Raw genomic sequence first — 20,701 nt, 5'->3', positions numbered from 1 at the left:
GCTCCCTCCTAGGACACCACTACACTCACAGAATCACTCATTAGGAGCGAGCGGTCTGTTCTGAGCACTAAAAGACAAGCGTGCACAACAATGTAAGTATACTTACTGCCATGAAGCTGTAAGTCTAACAGATGGTTCAAATGGTAAATTTGATCTTTTGTAGATTTGCCACAATTAAAAAGAAAGACAAGAGCATAAGGGAGAGCAGGAAAAGAGACAGCAGCAAGAGAGTTCTGCAAGCCAGAAACCAGAACACCCGGGAGTCTGCTGGGCCTGAGAAAGCATGGTTGCAAGCCACGGTGCAAAAGCCCAGAGCCGTCCCAGACTTCCCGAGTCCTCCAGAGCACAAGACGTGCTGCCATGCTGGAAGGAGGGGCAAGCATGGCATGTGAGGAAAGGTAGAGTCCACCCTACCTTGTCCTCTTGCAAGCTACTGTGCCGACTCACACTTCTGCAGAAACTTGGAGCACTACTTTCTGAGAAATGTAAATCAGAAGCTCTCACTGAGCTACAGTGGAAAATGTGACTGTTCCATCAACAATGGGTGTAAGTCTGGCGGACCCCCCAGACTCCTTTTCCTATCAAACACTCGCCTCGCTGCATCTTTCCTTCCAGGCAGGAGGTACAGTGCTCTAGATGATCTGACCAGACAAGAGGAAAGACTAAAACATACTGCTGGCAGCCTGCCTGGAGGCTGTGCTGACTGACATCTTTAAAGCCCTGTCTCCCAATGCCGACATTCCTAATGCAAAATGGCAAGAAAATCAGTAAGAGAAAAACAAAAACCAGGGAAAACATCCCTTGGAGGAAACAAGGGGTGTCCTCTGCAGAGGACAGGAAGATCTAAAATATTTATCACTACTATACTCCAAAAGATAAGAAAAGATCTTCTATCTGCAAATTAAACACAGAATGTTATATAAAATAAAAATATCTCTTGGAACTTAGAACAAGATAGCAAAAATTATAAACTCAGTTGAAAAGTCAGAAAAAAGTAGAAGAAATCCTCCAGAAAATAAAGTCAAAATAAATAGACAAATGAACCAAAATAAAAATACAAGGAAGGAAAACATGAAAAAATAATTCAAGGCAATTCCCAGCCCCTCAGTGTTCATCACAATGATAAAACAGGCCCATTCTAAAGCAGTTAATGTGCAATCCTGAGTCCAGTGGACAGGGAGAATACTCTGTTCCAGAGGGGATAAAAAAGCAGTTCACTTTCAAAGGGAAAGGTGATTGGAATGGTCCGACTTCATAAGAAGGACATTGAACACTGGCCAGCAATGGAGCAACGCCTTCAAGATTCTGAAGAAAAATGATTTCTAAAACCCAGAATTCTATCCCCAACTCAGCAACCCATGAAAAGAGACAACGGAAACATTGCTCATCACACAGGGAGGGCCTCACACTTTGCCATCTGCACTCCCTTTTCCCAGCATGTCTTCCACCTGAGTAAAGACATAAACCAAGAAAGAGAAAGGAAGGAATATGGCCCAATGTGAAAACAAAAGCAGAGGAAACTTTCATAAAAACTGTAGAAACTAAGTTTTCTGCAAGTAGGACTCAAGAGACAGTAGCCTCAATAATACACCTTTTTCCAGCATACGAACTGTGACCCAATTAAACGAGCAGAGGGAAAGGAGAAGACCTGAAATCAGGCAACAGGGATTCCAATCAGAAGCAAAGCAAAGGGAATCACAAGATCACAGCCATGTGTAGCAGCGGACAGACCTAGCAGAAGAAGAGGGCCTCCAGTCAGATGTCATCACAAAAACCTGAAACTGATGAAGCGCCTGAACCGCTGTATCCAGCACACCAATCACTACTGCAGCCAGCCAGTGTGTGGAGGTGTGCTGCAGGCAGCACACCTCCGGAGTTTGAAGACTTAGTATGAGAGGAACTAGCATTATCTCAAGTATCTGAAATACCAATAGTTGCAGAAATAACAATTTGGACAATTTTTTTTTTTGGTAGTACTGAGGCTTGAACTCAGGACTTCATGCTTGCTAGGCAGGCAGTCTGCCACCTGAGCTACTCTGCCAGCCCAAAATACATGTTTTGTTGTTATTTTGGCTACACTAGGGTTTGAACTCAGGCCCTCATGCTAGTTAGGCAGACACTGTTATCACTTGAACCACTCACTCCACTAGCCAAACTGGGTTAAATAAAATATACATTCATTTTATCTGCTTCTTTTTACTCTTCGTTTGCTGTGGCTACTAGGAAAAGTTAAATTATATATGTAGGTTGCATTATGGTTTTTGGACAGTGAAGGGACCCTGTGAAAAAGTGTCCTGAGAGGCTAGAAGAAGGCATGGGAAGAATCAGCAATAAATACACAGAAAGCATATGAAGCAAAGCAGGTGCTTACTAATGAAGTGCAGTGCGCTACCGGTGACTACAGGTAGCCACATAAGGTGAATGATTGAATGTCTAAACCAATGAACTGGAAGAGAAACACTTTACTTAGAATTACAGAGGAGTGGTGAAGTGGCTCAAGTGGTAGAATGCTTGCCTAGCAAGTGAGAGGCCCCGAGTTCAAACCCCAGTGCCACCAAAAAAAAAAAAAGAATTTCGGAACTACATACACCCTGCGGCCAGCAGCTCAAATTACTGGAAATGGTGGTCTGTGAGGAAAGAGGCAGGGGAAAAGCACTGCTACATGGGGGGCCGCAAACCATAGGATTGTAGTCTAAACCTATGGATCTCTTTGAGACTTCCTGAGCTGTGCACATATCCAGCCTGGATTTAAGAAAGAAAAGTGCCACATTCTCTTACTCCACATATTTATTTATAAAATGCCAGCAAAGAGCTTATGACTCATATGAAAGACCAGCTGATATCTTTAAACCTAGCTGAGATCAAACAGACCAATCCACTAGTAACACGTCCTTCCCATCATCTACGGATAGGGCTAAGCTTTCAGGAAAAGTAAAGGGAATACAACTGGAGTTTTACATTTGTTTTCCTATTGTTACTGGAAGCCCTAAGGGAGACATGAATTCCTCCTGTGGAGTGAAATGATCATGCCAGTGCAACAAAGACCCAACAAGTTCTGAATACGGAGAAAGCACAGGCTACGGAATGTTGGCTCTGAGCAAACATGGCCAGCTGCAACTGACCTTATTTAAGCAAAAGGATTATTAGCATACACCTTGCTTGTGTGTATGGGGAGAGAGGACGGAAGAGAGGGAGGGAAGGGGATTGGTGGGACTGGGTTTGAACTCAGGGCACACACTTGCAAAAAAGGTGCTCCAATGCTTTAGCCACTCCTCCAGTCCATTTTGCTCTGGTTATTTTGGAGATAGGATCTCCCCAACTATTTGCCAGAGTTGGCCTTGAACTGTGATCCTCCCAATCTCACCCTCCAAAGTAGCTAGCAGTATAGGTGTGAGCCACTGGCACTCAACTTAAATAGGTTTTAAAACTAAGATATGCTCATAAAGTAAAATGCACAGACTTTAAGTGTGTAGTTCCACAGGTTTCTCTAACCAACTCTGAGGTATAACTTACGACTTTTGAAAATATCCATTTTAAATGCTGAGTTTTGAGTCATGCCTTCATTCATGTAATTATCAACATGGCCAAGACACGGAGCACCTCCACCATTCCAAAAAGATCCACTCCCAGCCCCACTGCCAACCAAGGCATGGTATCCTTCAATTTCAATTTCTTTTTTTGAGACAGGTCTTACTATGTAGCCCAGGCTGACTTCGAACTCACAATCCTCCTGCCTCAGCTTTCCCTGTGTTGGGATTACAGGTTTGCACCACTGTGCCCAGTCCCTCCAAACATTTTCTCCCATGCCATCTAACTTATTGAATTTACTGGCATGAAGCTGTTTTAATCCAGGGGATTTCCCCACTAGGTAGGTAGTAGTGTGTCTTTCCCTTTCCTTTAACCAGTTTAGCTAGATAAAAATAGCTATTCATTTGATTTCTATTATCTTTACCTTTCTTCTTAACTGTGGATTTAATCTGATCTTCTTTCTAACCTCTGAGGATAACTGGGTATTAGAATTTTGTTCTTTTCTAATACAAACATCAATGCCATAAGTTTCCCTCTAAACATGGCTTTAGCTGTGTCTTACCAAGTTTTCATGTGCTGTGCTTCCATTCTGTCAAAATATCTCCTCCATCTAAGAAAGGGATATGTGCAAGTGTGCTGCTGAATTTCCAAATGTGTGGTGACTTTCTAGACAGTGTCATTGATTGCTACTTTAACTCTGCCTGGTCATAAAATACCATCCTTTACAATTCAGTGAGACTTCTATACATGTAAAATTGCTCTCAAAATCCATTGTTTTCATTCACAACAGCTTTATGATATAGAATATGATCTACCTTCGAATATTCTATGTGCATTTGAAAAAAATGTGTCATAGAGTGAGTACTCTCTGCATGTCAGTTAGCTCAAGCAGGCTGAGCTGTGTGCATCCCAACTTGGATTTTAAGAGAAAGAGTGCCACATTCTCTTACTCCATGTACTAATTCCACTATATCCCTATTGATTATCAACTGCTGTAAGAAGCTCGTCGAAATCTATTTAATTCTGAATTAAACAGATCAGTTTCTGCTTCATTTGTCTAGAAATCTGTCACTAGGACTGGATGTCTTCTTGATGAACTGACCATCTCATTAATAGTAAGCATCTCACTTAATCTCTGCTACTAGCTCTTATTCTCAAGTTTACTTTGATAGAAATATGGCCACTTACCTTTCTTTCCATCCATCCATCCATCCATCCATCCATCCACACATAGGTAAGATAGATTTTGTGTTACTGGGGGTTGAACTCAGCCTAGGCAAGTGCTCTACCTCCTGAGCAGTACCTCAGCCCAGCTTTCTTTTGGTTAGTGTGTGCATGGTTTATTTATCTGTATCCTTTTACCTACCCTCACCTAACTAAGTCTTTATTTTTAAAGTGAAATTCTGTAGAGAGCATATAGTTGGGCCACACTTTTTAAAGTCTAATCTGACAATCTTCCTCCTTAATTCAGGTATTTGGATCATAAGTTAACACAATTGTTAATAAGGTTAGATTTATACCTAACACCTTGCTAGTTGTTTGTTTTGTATTTGGCTCATTTGACCTTTTTTCTTTTTCTATATTTTCAGACAAGCTGAAAATATAGTCCAGGCTGGCCTCTGATTTTTGATCGGAGCCAGGCCTTCAGCTCATGAGATCTCTTTCTCTTGAAAATACACAGGCATAAAAACAAGCCCAGTCTCACAGAAATGAAATATTTTCAAGCTTTTACTGGACACTTTGTTGAGTGAAACAGCAATACTGGCTTCAACTGGAGTCGTTCTCTGCAGTAGTAGGTGAATGTGTCATTGGCTGTGTTGGTAGACGTATTGCTCATTTTTAAATGATTCACCTCTACAAGGTTAGAGGCTTCCTGCCAGCAGATGGGAGTCTGCTCAGAGGCTGGGCTGCACAGCACCTCCTAGTACAGGCGCTCACTGGAACTTTGTTGACTGAATGAATGCAGGATTCCCTATCTGTATACCAATGCTGCATGTCCCGGGGCAAGACTCTGGAAAGGGAGTAGGTATAAGACAATGTCTGATCCAGTCCACTTTCTAGATTGCTAGCAATTCTTGGCGTTTCTGTGCTGTTTTTACAGTTGCCCACACAACCTCTTAACAAGATCAACATCAGAGTAGTAATTAAAACAGGAACCCATGCCTGTAATCCTAGTTACTCAGGGGGCAGAGATCTGGAGAATCCAGTTCAAAGCCAGCCTGGCAAGTAGTTCTTGAGACCCTATCTTGAAAATACCCATCACAAAAAGGGTTGGGAGAGTGGCTCAAGGTGAAGGCCCTGAGTTCAAGCCCCAGTACCGCAAAACAAAACCAAAAAACCCCCATGAACTCAAAGCAGAAAGGGAAACAGGTATAGTGGTACATGCCTGTAATCCCATGTATTTTGGAGGCTGAGGTGGAGTATTATGGCTACATAGTGAGATCCTGTCTTAAAATAACAGCAGCAGCAAAGCAAAAGTCAGAAACAAACACGAGAGGAAAAGCAGAAGCAGGTAAGTGGCCTGGCAGTGACTGGCACCCGCCTCCCAGCCCCTCCCCAAATGGATGCCACAGACACTTGCCCGCTCTTCCCTTGCACTTCATTCAGGACAGCTAGTAAGCCTCAGAAATGGACAGGCAGAGTGGGACCAGGGAATGCAGAAGTAGAGCCTGGGCGGTGACTTAAAACATGGCAGTGAACAGGGTGTGCACTACCTGCAGCTCGCCAGGGCTGAGGCTGAGCAAGGGCTCGCAGTACACAAACAGGGCCCCTTTGTTAGCGCGCCAAAAAGTTCAGATGAGATTTTTAAAGTAACGAATGCTGGACAAATTCTGTTAATCATAAGTCTAATTACAAATGAATTACAAACTTTCTGAATGACAGAGTATACCCTAAAAAATGCACAAGCCTTTCAAGTTAACCTTGAAACTGCCTCTCAAATAAAAAGCAAGGCTGCATTCTTCATACATGCAAGTTAGTGGGACGACGTAATTTACTACCTAAGCCTTAGGAAAGGGTCAGGGGTGTGGCTCGATGATAGTCTGCCTAGTAAGCATGAGGCCAGGGTCTTACCCTAAGCACAACAGGGAGAAAAAAAAAAACTTTAGGGAAATGTTTTTATTTTACTTATAATGTGTATAGTAAATATGCAAGAGATAATACACTCAACCTTATCACTTATTTATTATTTATTTATTTTGAAACAGGGTCTCAATGTGTTGGCCAGGCTGGCCTCAAACCCGTGATGGTCATGGCTACCACGCCCGGCTTACTGCACTCTAACACAAAGCACTGTGCTTGAACAATGAGGAGAAGGCTCAGCATGCAGCTAATCGATGCCACTCCAGTTTTGATTTAAATTTTAAAATGACTGTGCACTGAGTAACAGCACATGCTAAGAAGGGAATCAAGTCCAAGTTTGAAGTGGTGGGGAAGGAGGGGAGGAGGAACAGGACGGGAGGCCAGAGCTCCAGCAGGTGCTGAGCCGCCTCCTACAGTGTCTGGGCCAAGTTAAAAGGACAGTAAATTACAAGTCACTAACACAACTGTGTGCATCTGGAAAACGAGGTAGAAAACACAAGTGGCTTTACAAATCCCCCACAAGTCAGGGGATGAGGGCAAAAGTGGGGACACAGCATGCCCTTCCCAAAGGCAGCAAGAGGAACTTCTGGTAGAGACAGCAGACCAGTTCACACTGATGTGTACCTGTGCTCTGAACAAAAAGCAATGGTCCATTATGTTTAGAGGAAACCACAAAGGCACCGCTATGCTTCAAACCAGAATGAGTACCAAGGAAAGTGAAACATTAGGCCTCCTACTCAAAATGACCTGTAAGCAGTGTGCCCAAAGCGCAGAAGGTCTCCAGCTCAGGAAAAGATAAGCAACAAGCAACTAAACTCAATCCACTTATATGAAGTTTATCATACAGCATGCAAGAGACTTTAATGATAAGATATTTACCATCAGGGATAGAAAAAGGAACCTCGTGTAAGCAAGAATGAAAACAGGATTAAATAAAACCAGGACAAGCAGACAGAAGAGAACAAATGAGAAATCTCAGGAAAGAAATCAATTACCAGGCTGGTGGAGTGGCTCAGGCAGTAAGAGTGCCTGCCTAGCAAGCATGAGGCCCTGAGTTCAAACCTGATGCCACCAAAATAAAATAAAATAAAACTTACAAACCAATACTCATGAAAATGTTTCCAAAAATGTCAAGAGACAACGTAAACTCTAGCCTGAACAAAGGATTAGAAAACTGAAGGAGACTATAGAGGAGCGCAGCCAGGCTGTTCGAGAAGTGAACCACGAGGGAGCAGTTTAGAAGCAGGCAGCCTGGGGCCCACAGCTAGTTACTGAAAATAAAGCAGTTTTCCAAGCGCTCCAACATGGTCCTGTACTCTGTTTTTTAACACTTATGGTTAAACATCCGTACCAAACTCTTAACATGTAAGAAAACGGACTGCTGTCACCGCTGGTGATCCTAGATCCTTACAGGAACAAAGCCACTCTCCAGACCTGTCCTGACAGCTCTTTCTCATTCCCAGGGTCTGCTGCAGCTTCACAGCTGCAATCTTCCCCTGCTGCAGGAGCGACTCCTCGGAAGTGGAGCTACCTTAAAGAAAGCACTGCCAGTGAAGCATGTTGATGTGGAGTCTACACTGGAAAACTCAGATGCACAGAAAACGCATCTGGGCTGTCAGCTAGAATTTAGAAATATCATTCTGAGTTCATTACACTACTGGAGATATTATGTATACAGAGAACTAGTACAGAATCATTAATGAAGAGGTACAAAAATTGCTTTTTCAAAATCACCAACTTTAAAACTCACTTATACAGACTTTAAGCCTTATTTTCACAGTCCTTAATAGTGTCTGTTTTTCTGAAAATCACTTATATTTTCTGTTAAACGTCATGAATCTCACCTTGGGCAGAAAATGAATCAGACTTACAGTCACTGACGTCAATGAAGCACACCGGAACCAGGGTATTTAAGTACTGGGAACCACAAAACTGTTCCTGTAAAAGAACAGTCTGAAAATCCAACCCCGTTTCACTTCTGTTTTGATTCCCTTCTGCTTTCCATAAGGAGAGTTTCAAGGGTTCTGCCACCTGTGAGGACAGTAGGACAGCTGGCAGAGGATGGGGCAGGTGGCAGACATCTGAAAGTGGAAGGTTCACAGCTTCCTTTACAGGAACCACTGACAATTACCACTGTCCTCTCTACAAGGTTCCAGAGAGGGAGGCAACCTAGGAACCCATGACACAACACAACCATCCTTATAAAACCAGTGTGTGCTTTTGAGCACAACTTAGGTGTGTGGATGGGAAGAGAGCAGAATGTCAAAAAGAAAATGACTTTAAGAATTTTTGGGGGGTTGAAAACTGGGGTTTGAACTCAGGCCTGGGCTTTCTAGGCTGTGCTCCACCGCTTGAGTCATGCCTTGGACTTTTAAACTTTAGTATCTATCCTTTGGGAGGGCCTCATGTTTTTGCCGAGGTAGGCCTGGACCATGATCCTCCTGCTTTACACCTCCCACACAGCTAGGGTAACAGGTGTGTGCCACTGCACCCAGCTTTTTTGTTGACACAGGGGTCTAACTTTTTTTTTTTTTTTTTGCGGTACTGGGGTTTGAACTCAAGGCCTACAACTTAAGCCACTCCACCAGTCCTTTTTGTGACAGGTTTTTTCGATATAGGGTCACATGGACTATTTGCCTGGGCTGACTTTGAACTGCGATCCTTCTGGTCACTAGGATCCTCCTGAGTAGCTACGATTACAGGCGTGAGCCACTGGTGCCCAGCTCTTCTATTGAATTTAAAGTTAAAGTGAGTATCTGTGATTGAGAATGTTAACAATGAAAATCGTTGGTTTTCATTCAGCAATTATTTGAGTATCAGGCACTGCTGAGGGCAAGAGTGTTGTGCTAACCTCTCACTAACTTCTTTCCTGGACTGCCCTCAAACTGAGATGCTCCTGAGCTCTGCCTCCCAAGTAGTTGGAATTACAAACATGAGCCACAAGCACCCAGCTAAGAATTTCTTAAGCATTCCTAAGCTGGATATGGTGGTGCACATCTGTAATCCCAGCACTCAGAAGGCTGAGGCAGGAGGATTGGAAGTTCTGAGCCAGCCTGGGCTACATAGTGAGACCTTGCCTCAAAAAAAACCAAATAAACAAAACAAAGCCAAAAGCCATTAAAAAATTCTTGAGTATTCCAAAAGCTGTACAAGGTTGTGCTGAGAAGAACCAAGGAAAAGGCATATGCATTGCTATCATCAATCAAATGAGCTTCTGAAGTGATTTCTAGACAGGATACTTTTCTATATTGCATTTGAGGGATGAAGGATGAAGAAGGCACAAAGAGTAAGACACAACCAATGCCCAAAAGTATTTGAAATGACAGTTCTTCTGTGAGGCCACAAAACAAAATAACAACTTGAGAGCAGGTAAGCAAGCTCTTCTGTGTGGCCTCCTTCCAAAGAACTGTGAGCACAGATTAATGGCAAAGATCTAGGACTCAGCATATGTGTCACTTCAGTGCATCTGGGAATTGACCATGTACGTGGCAGCACTGAGGATATGGACAGGACACCAGAGACACACGCCTGGCCATCCTGGAGCTTATGCTCCAGTGGGGAAGACAGTCAGACAAACAGCCGCCAGGCTCTGAGCAAGGTACTGTTACAGGCAGCCCTAACAAACAGAACAGCTCGTCTGGTACAAGTGGCTCCCAAACCCCAAGGAGTTGGTCACTCTTGTAAAGGCAGAGTAAATGGCTCAAAGTCATGGCCTCTCTCTGCACCTGCTTCTCTCTGGGGAACAAATGAAGGGTTCTAGCATCTAAGATGTGGTGCCAGGCTGCACACCACACAAGCCCACACACACCATCTGCTAATAGGCAATCTGAACTCGGTTTCTACACAGATCCATTATCTGTTTTAGGCTCTAATCCATGCGTTAAGAGGGAACTTCACCACCATAAGGCTACCTTAGGATATGGTGGGTAAACAGAAAAGGTCTTAAAGCCTTGAGGGCTTCAGAAGATCCCTTTGAGCCAGTCTGCTGAGGGGGATGGTACTGATGAAAGCTAAAACCATCTGCTTAGTGGATGCTTCCTGTTGGCCATGCCAACATGTTCTAGGTCTCATCATATGAGGTTACAGACACATCATCCCCCTTTCAGCCACAGCCTAAGCGCTTCTGTATTCCCTGCTAAGATGTCATGCAGTGTTTAGGGTTATTTGAAATTCCTACTCAAAAAAGCATTTCTGAATGCAATCACCTGATAATAACAGCCACTCTATGCTGTCGTTTTAAAGTAACTAATTCAAGGCAGGTGCCAGTGGCTCATGCCTGTAATCCTACCCACCTGGGAGGCTGAGACAAGGAGGATCATGGTTTGGAGCCAGCCTGGGGAAGCAAGATTGTGTTACCCCCCATCTCCAAAGGAGCCAGAGCAAAATGGACTGGAGGTGTGGTTCAAGCATAGAGCACCTGCTTTGCAAGCACAAAGCTCTGAGTTCAAACTCCAGTCCCACCATAAATAAAGTGATTCATAAACAGTGGCAATATAAAATCATTCACAACAAATGACTAGTGGAGGGCTGGTGGAGTAGCTCAAGTGGTAGAGTGCCTACCTAGCAAGCATGAGGCCCTGAGTTCAAACCCTAGTACCACAAATAAATAAATAAATAAATGTAAAGAATTCATGCACTCTGTTGAGAACAGTGCTAAGAAAAAAAAAAAAAAACCCCAAAAAACAAAAAAACAAATGACTAGTGGAATATGTCACACCTGTCTTAAGACAGTCAGGCATGATGTCGCACTATAGCCAACAGAAGCCCTTGATGTGTGTTGCAGAAGTGGTCATTCTGCTGTACTTTCTATGCGTTTTGACAGCTGCATAGTGAAACACATCCACCATCACAGTTTGTTGCCATCTCCCCATCCATCCCCCTTCACACTCCTGTCCACCAATGATCCTTTTTCGCTGACTCCACAGTTATGCCTTTTCCAGAATGTCACAGAGGTAGACTCAAATCTTGAATAACCTTTGGCCAATTTTTCAGTTAGGCCATCTGTCTTTTTCTTAATGATATGCAGTGCTCCTCTGCATTCTGGCACAGGCCCTTGGTGGTAATATATATCTTAGCTTTCCCTGTGTATCAAGCTGCAAACACTTCTTGCCCATGACTCTACGGGAACTTCACTATGGGCAAAGGTTTAACTGGGATGGCATGTTGCCAGCTCACATATGCATCTGTGCTCAGCTGCTAACCCAACGGTCTCACACAAATATCAGATGCTTAGCTGGCTGTCAGGTGTATGGTGGTAACTGGACTGCATGTTGCTCACCAACCACCAGGCTAGCCTGGCCTTGTTCACAAGGAAGGATTGCAGAATTCTCCAAAGGAACAAGAGAGGGCAGGCAGGCTGCAACGTTCAAGGAGTCTTTCAGGGTGCTGTATGTGTCACATCGCTAAAGTCGTACTGGCCAAGCACAGTGGAAAAGTGCAGAAAGACCACCTCTTGATGGAAGATGCACTCACAGAAGGGCTTGGGGTGGGGGATTTGTGACTTCTGCTAATAACCAATGGAGGGAAAGAGTGCCTTTGGGAAAATGAAGAGCTCTTTATTTAAATGTAGTTCAGTTTCTCAATCTTTTCCTTGATAGTCAGCTTTTCAGAGGTATCTTGTTTAAGAAATACCACCTATCCCAAGTTTATAAATACATTTTCTTATATTATCTTGTGAAGATTCGTCTCTAGAACAAAAATTTTTTCTAAACATTTAAATTTCTTTTTGATTTTTTTTCCCAGTGCTGGGTATGGAATCCAGGGCCTTGCAACTGCTGGGCAAGTGCTCTTTCACTGAGCTATATCCCCAGACTTCAGTTTTTTCAGATAGGGTCTTGCTATATAGTTCAGGCTGGCTTTGAACTCATAATCCTCCTGCCTCAACCTCCCAAACTCTGGGATTAGAGGTGTGTGTGTACCATCAGGCCTGGCTTGTTTATATCTTCATTATTCTGCCTCAAAATACTGCAATAAAGTAATATAGACAATGATATAAGTTATGCCTGCCTTTTTTTTTTTTTTCTGGTTTGAATTCAGCGTCTCATGCTTGCTATGAGGGTGCTCTACCACTTGTGCCATGCCTCCCCAATTTTTTTTTTTTTTTTTTGCTTTAGTTACTTTTTGCATAGGGTCTCACTTTTTGTCCAGGCCAGTTTCAGGCATCAACCCCCCTATCTATACCTCATTAATAGCTGAGATCACAGATGTCCACCACCACGCCCAGATTATTTGTTGAGATGGGCATCTTACTAGCTTTTTGCCCAGGTTGGCCTCAATCTGCAATCCTCCCCAGTAGCTGGGATTACAGAAGTGTACACCACACCCAATCTATGCCTGCCACTTGTAACCACTGTTCAGTTCATGCATGCAGTAAGCACACCTTCAGTAGAGAAGCATAGTTTAGCTGGCCAGTGTGCACACAAGTGTCTAAACATGTGACAGGCTCTTTCCGTCCTTGATCTTCTGATGCTTTGGAATATTAGTGCTAATTGTAGTCACGTAAGATTTTCATGTTTTAAAGCTACTGACTCTGTCTTTGTTGGAAACTGCTTTTCCAACTTGTTTGCATGATTTAAAAGCTAAGTTAAGTGTGGGAGGACAGATAATCACAACACTGTGTTTGTGGCGGTAACAACAGAGCTCTCATAGCTACCTGAGTGACTTTACCTTCTACAATTTTCCAATTTTTCCATAGCAAATACGAATCACCTGTGTAATAAAAAATTAAAAGTAGTTTTAAAGTTTGATGCACTGCAACCTCTTCAACATTTCCTCTGTAATGTCCTTTATGGCAAGGAAAGGAAGAAAATCTTCTTCAGAATGAGAATGTCTCCCCTCCCCCCAACCATTTAACCATAACCCATCTGGAGTTTATTTTGCTTCTATGATTTCACCTATGCTCATTAAATTGCCTTTAAATAAACTGGGCGTGGTGGGACATACCTATAATCCCAGCACTCAGGAGGACAAGGCAGGAGGATTTTGAATGTGAGGTCCTGTCTCAAAGAGCACAAGAGCATGGTAGGCCAGCCAAGCAGTTCCATGCTGCCCTGTCATCCTGAGTCTACAGCGTGTGGCAGCTCAGAAGGCTGCATCCTTCCCTGCCCTCCAGGGGCCTCTAGTAGCTCTCATTTCTGAGGGTACCAATCGTATTTCCCAGAGATGTGAACTCTTCCCATTAGATGGAGCTGGTTTTTAAGAATTTAGCTGGTGCAAGCTAAATTCACTCTGCAACTATTTAGCAAACTAAAGCTCAAGAGAGCACCAGAGATTAAAATGTAGGAAATTTCCTAGCCAAGTGTGCTAGTGCATGCCTGTAATCCCAGCACTGAGGATGCTGAGGCAGAAGTATCAGGAGTTAAAGGCCAACCTGGGCTATATAGTGAGACCCTCTATAAAAAGAAAATTAAAAACAAAAAAAAGTATCGTCCTTCTTCCACAAGGACAGAATGGGCAGAACGGCTCTGGTACAAATATTCCCTCCACATTCTTACCTGACATATATTACTTTGTGTATAAGCTTGAAGTAAAACACAAGAAAATATTAAAAACATTAATTGTTCCTGCTCATGAGCAGATCTTTGAATTTAAAAAGTCTATTTTCCATGACTCACCCTTCCTGCCTCCCTCCTTTCCTTCCACAGTACTAGGGCTTAAACTTTGGGGGGGCCTTGAACTTGCTAGGGTCATACCACCACCCTTTTTGCTTTAGTTATTTTTCAGATAGATATTTTTTCCCCGGCTGGCTTCAGACCACAGTCCTCCTACTTATGCCTCTCTCACAGCTGGGATTCTAGGTGTGCATCATGCTGGCCTCCGTTTTTTACTTCTAACCCCAGGTCAATTTTATTAGGCACATTTCATTTAAAAGCTACATTCAGATATTCAGAGTAAATACCTGAGATAATATCCAGTGTAAAATACCAAAATCTCAACACAACAGTACACTTTACTACCGGTCTGCTATTTAGTAAAATGTAATTTCTGAAGGGCCCTATCCCGTGGCCCCTCTAGTCACAGGTCTTGGGAAATACCTGCTTATCTTTCGGCCTGTGCCTTCTTAGAGCTGAGTACATAAAAATACATTTGTTATGCAATGGAGGCCGGCAGTAAACCTTTGCTAAAAACATACCATCAATTTGTAGAAGCTTTTGAAAGCTGACCAGTGCCAAATCCTTCCTTAAGAGGGTTTGTTCAATATCTCAGTGTCACAAGCAAAACTACAGAGGAACCAAAATCCATATACATACCACTAGCTTCAGAGCATGGTCACCACTGCATAAAGAACCTAGGCCACTGACAGCTGCTGCAGGGTAATGTCCCTGGAAAGTGTTACACAATTAGCCACACTCTTCCTCCAAAGCTCATGAAATGACACGTAAGTGAGGCTACCAAGAAGATAAACCCCAGGGACTCGCGCAGCCCAAGTGAGACAAAGCACTTTAGAACTCCATGTCAGATGACATGGCCAAGGCCATGTGCTGAAGGTCGCCTTCAAAACGAAGACCACAGGGCATGTGGGCATCGCTGCACTTGAGGCCAACCGTCCTCCCACCTCAAGCAGGGACAGGTGTCACGTCACAGTCCCTGTCCCTGTCCTCAGTGAGTTTGCGCACTGCTGAGTAGAAAGTGTGCGTCAGAGGGGAGGCTGATGTGCAGGAAAAAGGGGAAGGCGTCAAGGTTAGCTAGGGTGAAGTCACAGTAAGTGCACAGCAGCCCACCCGGTGATGAAGAAAAAGAGACCCTGTGACCTGTCACTTGTCCTTGCAGATGGATTGACAGCAATGGGAGGAAGCCATCACAGACTGTGTCCAACCTGCCTCTCCAGTCTGTTCTGGCACTGCTGCTCTAGAGAAACCCTTAGCAATGAGGGCCCGGGGAGCAGGGATACCACTCCCCACCACAGCGAGCTCAGAGGTCCGCTGCCTGGTCACTCTTGGAGCCCTTACATCACACAAAGGCTAGAAAGAGGGAACATACTTGTACTGGGACCCACATCTGGGTGGCCAGGAGCCACGGGGTACACTGGGCACACATACAGCTGTTCAGGTTCTTGCTGCTCAGCAGTGCTGGAGGCTGGCCTTGAGACAGTGCCTGAGCCTTGCACATAGCTGAAGGAGCAGGCGCCCTCTTACCTTCCAGCACAGAAGATGACTTTTCCAGCCAGGGAGTGGCTTCTGGAAGGACATGCCTCTTCCCCTCTGCTTCTCCTGCAGGCAGCACCACTTTCTGACAGGCACATTACTAGAGGAAGGCCTCGTGCCATGGCACATGGAACACAGGCTCCCCACAAGCAAGGAAGGAGAGGTCCATGCACCAACACCAGCAGAACACACAGTATTCCCCTGACTGAAGGACCTCATCAGACCCAGCCTGCCCATCTCTGCTGTGAACAGGCATGGTGAGCAGTGGCTTATTCACTTCTGGCCTCGAGGAGCTCACCACGTCAGGAGCAACCCACAGGCTGGTTCCTGGACACAGCTGCAGGAGCGTGTTGGCCCAGGCCCTGGACGGTAGCATCTCCTGCCTTCCTCCCTCAGTCCAACCAGAGGTGGTGTCGGCTCCTCTGATCCCTGAGTATTCAATGGTGGGTGGGTGGGTGGGTGGGTGTGTGTGTGTGTGTGTGTGTGTGTGTTTAAAACATTTGTTATGCTGTTAAGATATATTTCAAAGCAAATCAGAGCTAAGTGGGGGGATAGGTGGAGAGTACAGATCAAAGAAGACGGACCGTGTGTTTGTATTTATTGAAAGTGATGGGGATATTGGGGGTTATTACAGAACTCTACTCTCCATATTTGAAAATTTTCATAAAGGAGACTTTAAAAGAGGGGGAATGACACAATCAGACGCAGTTTATTCTGAAGGTTCATCCAGCCTTGTGGTTCTGGGCAGATGGTGGAAGTGGTGGCAGAGTGAGGACTCTCCCAAGGCTGGGACAGTTGAGGCCCTGCGCCACACAGAACTCTCAGGACAGCAGCTGAATGCCATGCCAAGACGAAGCCCTGCACTGAGGAGAAACTTCTGGGAGAAGAAGAAATGGAGCAAGATCAGGGAAAACGAGGCAAAGGAAAGACAGGCTGAGAGAGGTGACTGAGCTGGGTGGAGGTGCAGGGAGACAGCGCTCCAAAGTCCAAGGCCAGTGACCCACCCTTCCTCCTGAAAGCTCCAGAAAAGTCTATTCACTTAGACATGGGCAGCAGGAGAGAAGCAACAGTGTTCCACACAGCATTACAGGAGAAAGGAAAATGAGAGAAAACAATGTCCCCAAAGAAAACATGAGCTAGATAGAGATGTCCCCAACAGATGAACACTAATCCAACAAGCCAAAGAAATTAAGAAAAAAATAGAAGCTATAGAAGAACACAAATCAGAATGAGAAATCAAATAAAGAGACTGGAGCCTGTAATCCCAGCACTAGGGATGTGGAGGCAGGAGGATCACAGGGTCAAGGCCAGCCTGGTTACAAAGTGAGACCCTGTTGAGAGAGAGAGAGAGAGAGAGACAGACATAAAAACAGGTGGAAGGAATCAGAATTTCTAACATTAAAAGTGAAAGAATTATTTTCAGAAATGAGGACAAAACAAGGAGGAAGGTAAAAGCAAACACACATAATCTTCAATGTCTTGAAGGAACAGAATAAGGAAGACGATGTTTTGTGGGTGGCACTGGGCTTTTGAATGAGTTCAACTCATGCTTGCTAGGCAGTCATTTTATCACTTGAGCCACACCTTCAGCCTAGGAAGGTTTTTTTTTTTTTTTTTTTTGGTTCTGGGGTTTGAACTCAGGGCCTTCACCTTGAGCCACTCCACCAGCCCTTTTTGGTGATGGCTATTTTTGAGATACGTTCTTGAGAACTATTTGCCCGAGCTGGCTTCAAACCCTGATCTCTGCCTCCTCCCTTCTTTTTTTTTTTTTTTTGGCAGCACTGGGGTTAGAACTCATGGCCTCCTACTTGCTAGGCAGGGGCTCTGCCACTTAAGCCATGGCCCCAGCCCTTTTTTTTTTTTTTTTGTGGAACTGGATTTTGAACTCAGAGCTTCATGCTTGCGAAGCAGGCGTCTACCCCTTGAGCCGAACTTCTAGCTCGATCTCTACCTCTTGAGTAGCTAGGATCAGCCCAGGAAGTTTTTGTTAATAGAAAGAAATTGGTTTCTTGCACTATTTTCATGTAAGTTTGAAGTTACATGAAAAATGTAAACAAATAAAGATTTGAAAATTGGATAAGAAGTGAAAGATATGGGTGGCAAGCACAGAAGATCAAATAAGAGGCTGAGTTTCTGCAGAAGGAACCCAAGCCGTGTAGAATAAATGCTGAAAATGTTAACCTAAGACAAAACTTCTGAAATTAAGAATGAAAAAACTGAAACTATACATTGAAAGAACACAGTGATTATGGGAAGAGAATGACCCAAAATGAGCAACACCAAGACATAGTTTAAAAATTATTAGACTTTTAAATAAAGGGTTTTCATTTCATTAGAGCCCCACAACTTCCAGGTATCAGGGAAGACATCACGGAGGGAGAAAATTCAGGAAGGCACTGATTCCTTCAGACTGTTTTCCTCTTTTTTTTTTTTGCTGTGGGTTTTGAACTCAGGGCCTCATGCTTGCCAGGCAGGCGCTCTATCTATCAAGTGAGCTACGCCCCCGACCCTAAACTCTAATGTTAGATGGAGACAGTTATGAAATCAAGTGAGATGGTTTATATCCACAGCCACCTGTGTACATTCACGTATTCTGTATTCACAGAGCCAACCAAAGGGGATCAAAACTACTCAGGGACAAAGTTACATTGTCATGTGCTCTATAGTTGACCTACGTTGGTCCTCGGATCCGGCTCCAGTGTGTTATGCCAGTGGGTGTTGGCACTGAGCACAGGCAGTGGAGTTACACCTGTGAACAGACTTGTTCAGCCATATCAACAACCAAAGGAACACAACCTCAAAAGGTGTTGGCTGCTTTGACATTACGCAGTGTTAGGCGACAGATTGCAGGAAGACGGGCAATATGATGGTGTTTAGGGGAGAACATAAAGCGTTAGTACCTTGTGGGGAAAATTTAAATAGTTATGATTTTAATTCAGTGTCTTCTAGAAACTTATAGAAATCCTTGAAAGAGTTGCAAGGAATGTTCCTATAGACTTTGATTTCATGTCAAAATTAAAATAGAAAATGTTGAGAGTGGTTTAATAAATTATACTCTACTTACATGATACAATGTGATGCTGAAAGGTAGACACTGAATGTGTATGGACTTAATAGGATTATGCAAATGTTAATTGCTTCATGTTGATGAACTTATGGTTCTATAATACTAACATTGTGGAATCTGTGTTGAAGAATGCATTAACTCTGTGTATCTTGTAACTTTCTATGAATTTAAAAGATTTTATATGATTACTTAAATAAAAACTCTTACAGAAACAAATAAATAAATGGTTTACAAACTCCTCTGGGCATGTAGGTGAAAAAAGGCCAAGTCACTTATAAGGGAAAGATCACGAGGTCATCCAACACTGGCAGCAATGCTTTAGCAGCCAGTGGAAGACATTTCAATTACTTAAGAAGGCTCAAGCTACTGTGAACACCTGTTGATCTAAGAACAGTTTCCCAGACTCCTCCTGAGGGGTGCCTCGGCCACCGAAATGACTAGAGCTACAGAGAAGAACCCACAGTGAGCAGCAGGTCTCAGACAGAGGGTCTTAGCAGCAAGGGAGCACTGTGGATCCTGACAAGGACAGTTCAAGTATTAAGCAGGGGAGGAGGCAGGAACAGGAAGAGCTTCATGGAAAGTAGAATAATCTTGCTGATTGTTTTTGTGGTATAGGAGTTTGAACTCAGGGCCTTCACCTTGAGCCACTCCACCAGCCCTTTATTGTGATGGATTTTTTTTCAAGCTAGGATCTCATGAACTATTTGCCTGGGCTGGCTTCAAACCATATCCTCCTGATCTCTACCCCCTGAGTAGCTAGGATTACAGGCGTGAGCCACCAGTGCCCGGCCTGATTGGTTTTCTAGATATCCACTGAGACTATTTCAAATCAGACTCTGGAGGAAGGCGGAGGAAAGGAGGGTGGAGCTTACTAGCTAATGTCAAGAGTACTCACAGGAGGGAACCACAGCAACAGCCCAAACTGAGGGGACTATGGGTACATAATAAAGGTGGGAGTGTAGAAGTAACCACTAGAAAATACATTCTCGAATAGAAAAGGATTTGATCATTTACAGAATTCCTCCTCAAAATTATAAACAGAACATGTCCAGCATATCCAACACAAAATGTAAAAAAAGCTTAACCCATATTCCCAATCTTTAAGTGTCTATGCTTCTATACAGTTCCCCAAATACACACAAACACAATGAGCCCTTCCTTGTTTCTATACAGAGAGGCTCGTACTGTACACATCACTCTATAACACAGTCTTGTTATCCAGCCATCTAACTCACCTTCATTTACTCATGAGCTTTTTAAGCCAAGCTTTCTGGACGTATCGATCATGTTGGCAAACAGTAATTTCGTCTCTCCTAATAGCTTGGCAATAACTTCATTTTCTTACCTTACAACTTTAACAGGCAGGTTCTGTTCAGAAAGCAGTTCCCTTGGGTTCCTGTGTTACTAAGTTTTAATTATCAAGAGCCACTCAGGAAGGACAGCTAGAACTGAATTGTTTCCACTGGCAGGAGCTGAAATCAACTGACATATTCTAGGTAGAAAGTGTTCCCTACCTGTATTCTGGTCAAACAAACCTAACTTAGGTCCTTTCCCTTTGCTTGGCAGTTTTATCTTCAGCTTTTAGGGCTTTTATGTTTTCCAGACCACTTCTGGTAACAGAGATTTCAGCCACCCCATGCAACCTGACACTCAGTTCCCTCCTGCCCTTGCCCTGCCACTCTAAAACAGCTTTCTTTTACTTTCAGGGTCTGTTTCTTTCCTTTTCATGTTTTCTGACTATACAGGCCCTAAACTTTCATCTAGAAAACCAAGCAACACTAAAAACCAGAAAGCACAAATCAACTGACCACAGGTGCAAACCAGAGTGACAAGTCTCATTTGGGCACTCTGTCCCAGAGAGGCAGTCCATGGAGTCACACAG

General features: G+C 43.8%; 1 protein-coding gene across 2 annotated transcripts in view; it reads right to left on the bottom strand.

Moving 5' to 3' along the window:
• Positions 1-20,701, bottom strand: part of Ptpn1 (protein tyrosine phosphatase non-receptor type 1) — a 67,503-nt gene that overhangs the window by 21,940 nt on the left and 24,862 nt on the right. The window lies entirely within an intron of this gene.

The sequence above is a fragment of the Castor canadensis genome, chromosome 5, assembly GCF_047511655.1.
Source record: "Castor canadensis chromosome 5, mCasCan1.hap1v2, whole genome shotgun sequence".
NCBI classification, from domain to species: domain Eukaryota; kingdom Metazoa; phylum Chordata; class Mammalia; order Rodentia; family Castoridae; genus Castor; species Castor canadensis.
The sequence above is the reverse complement of the archived record's forward strand: the minus strand, read 5'-3'. Positions and strand labels throughout refer to the sequence as shown.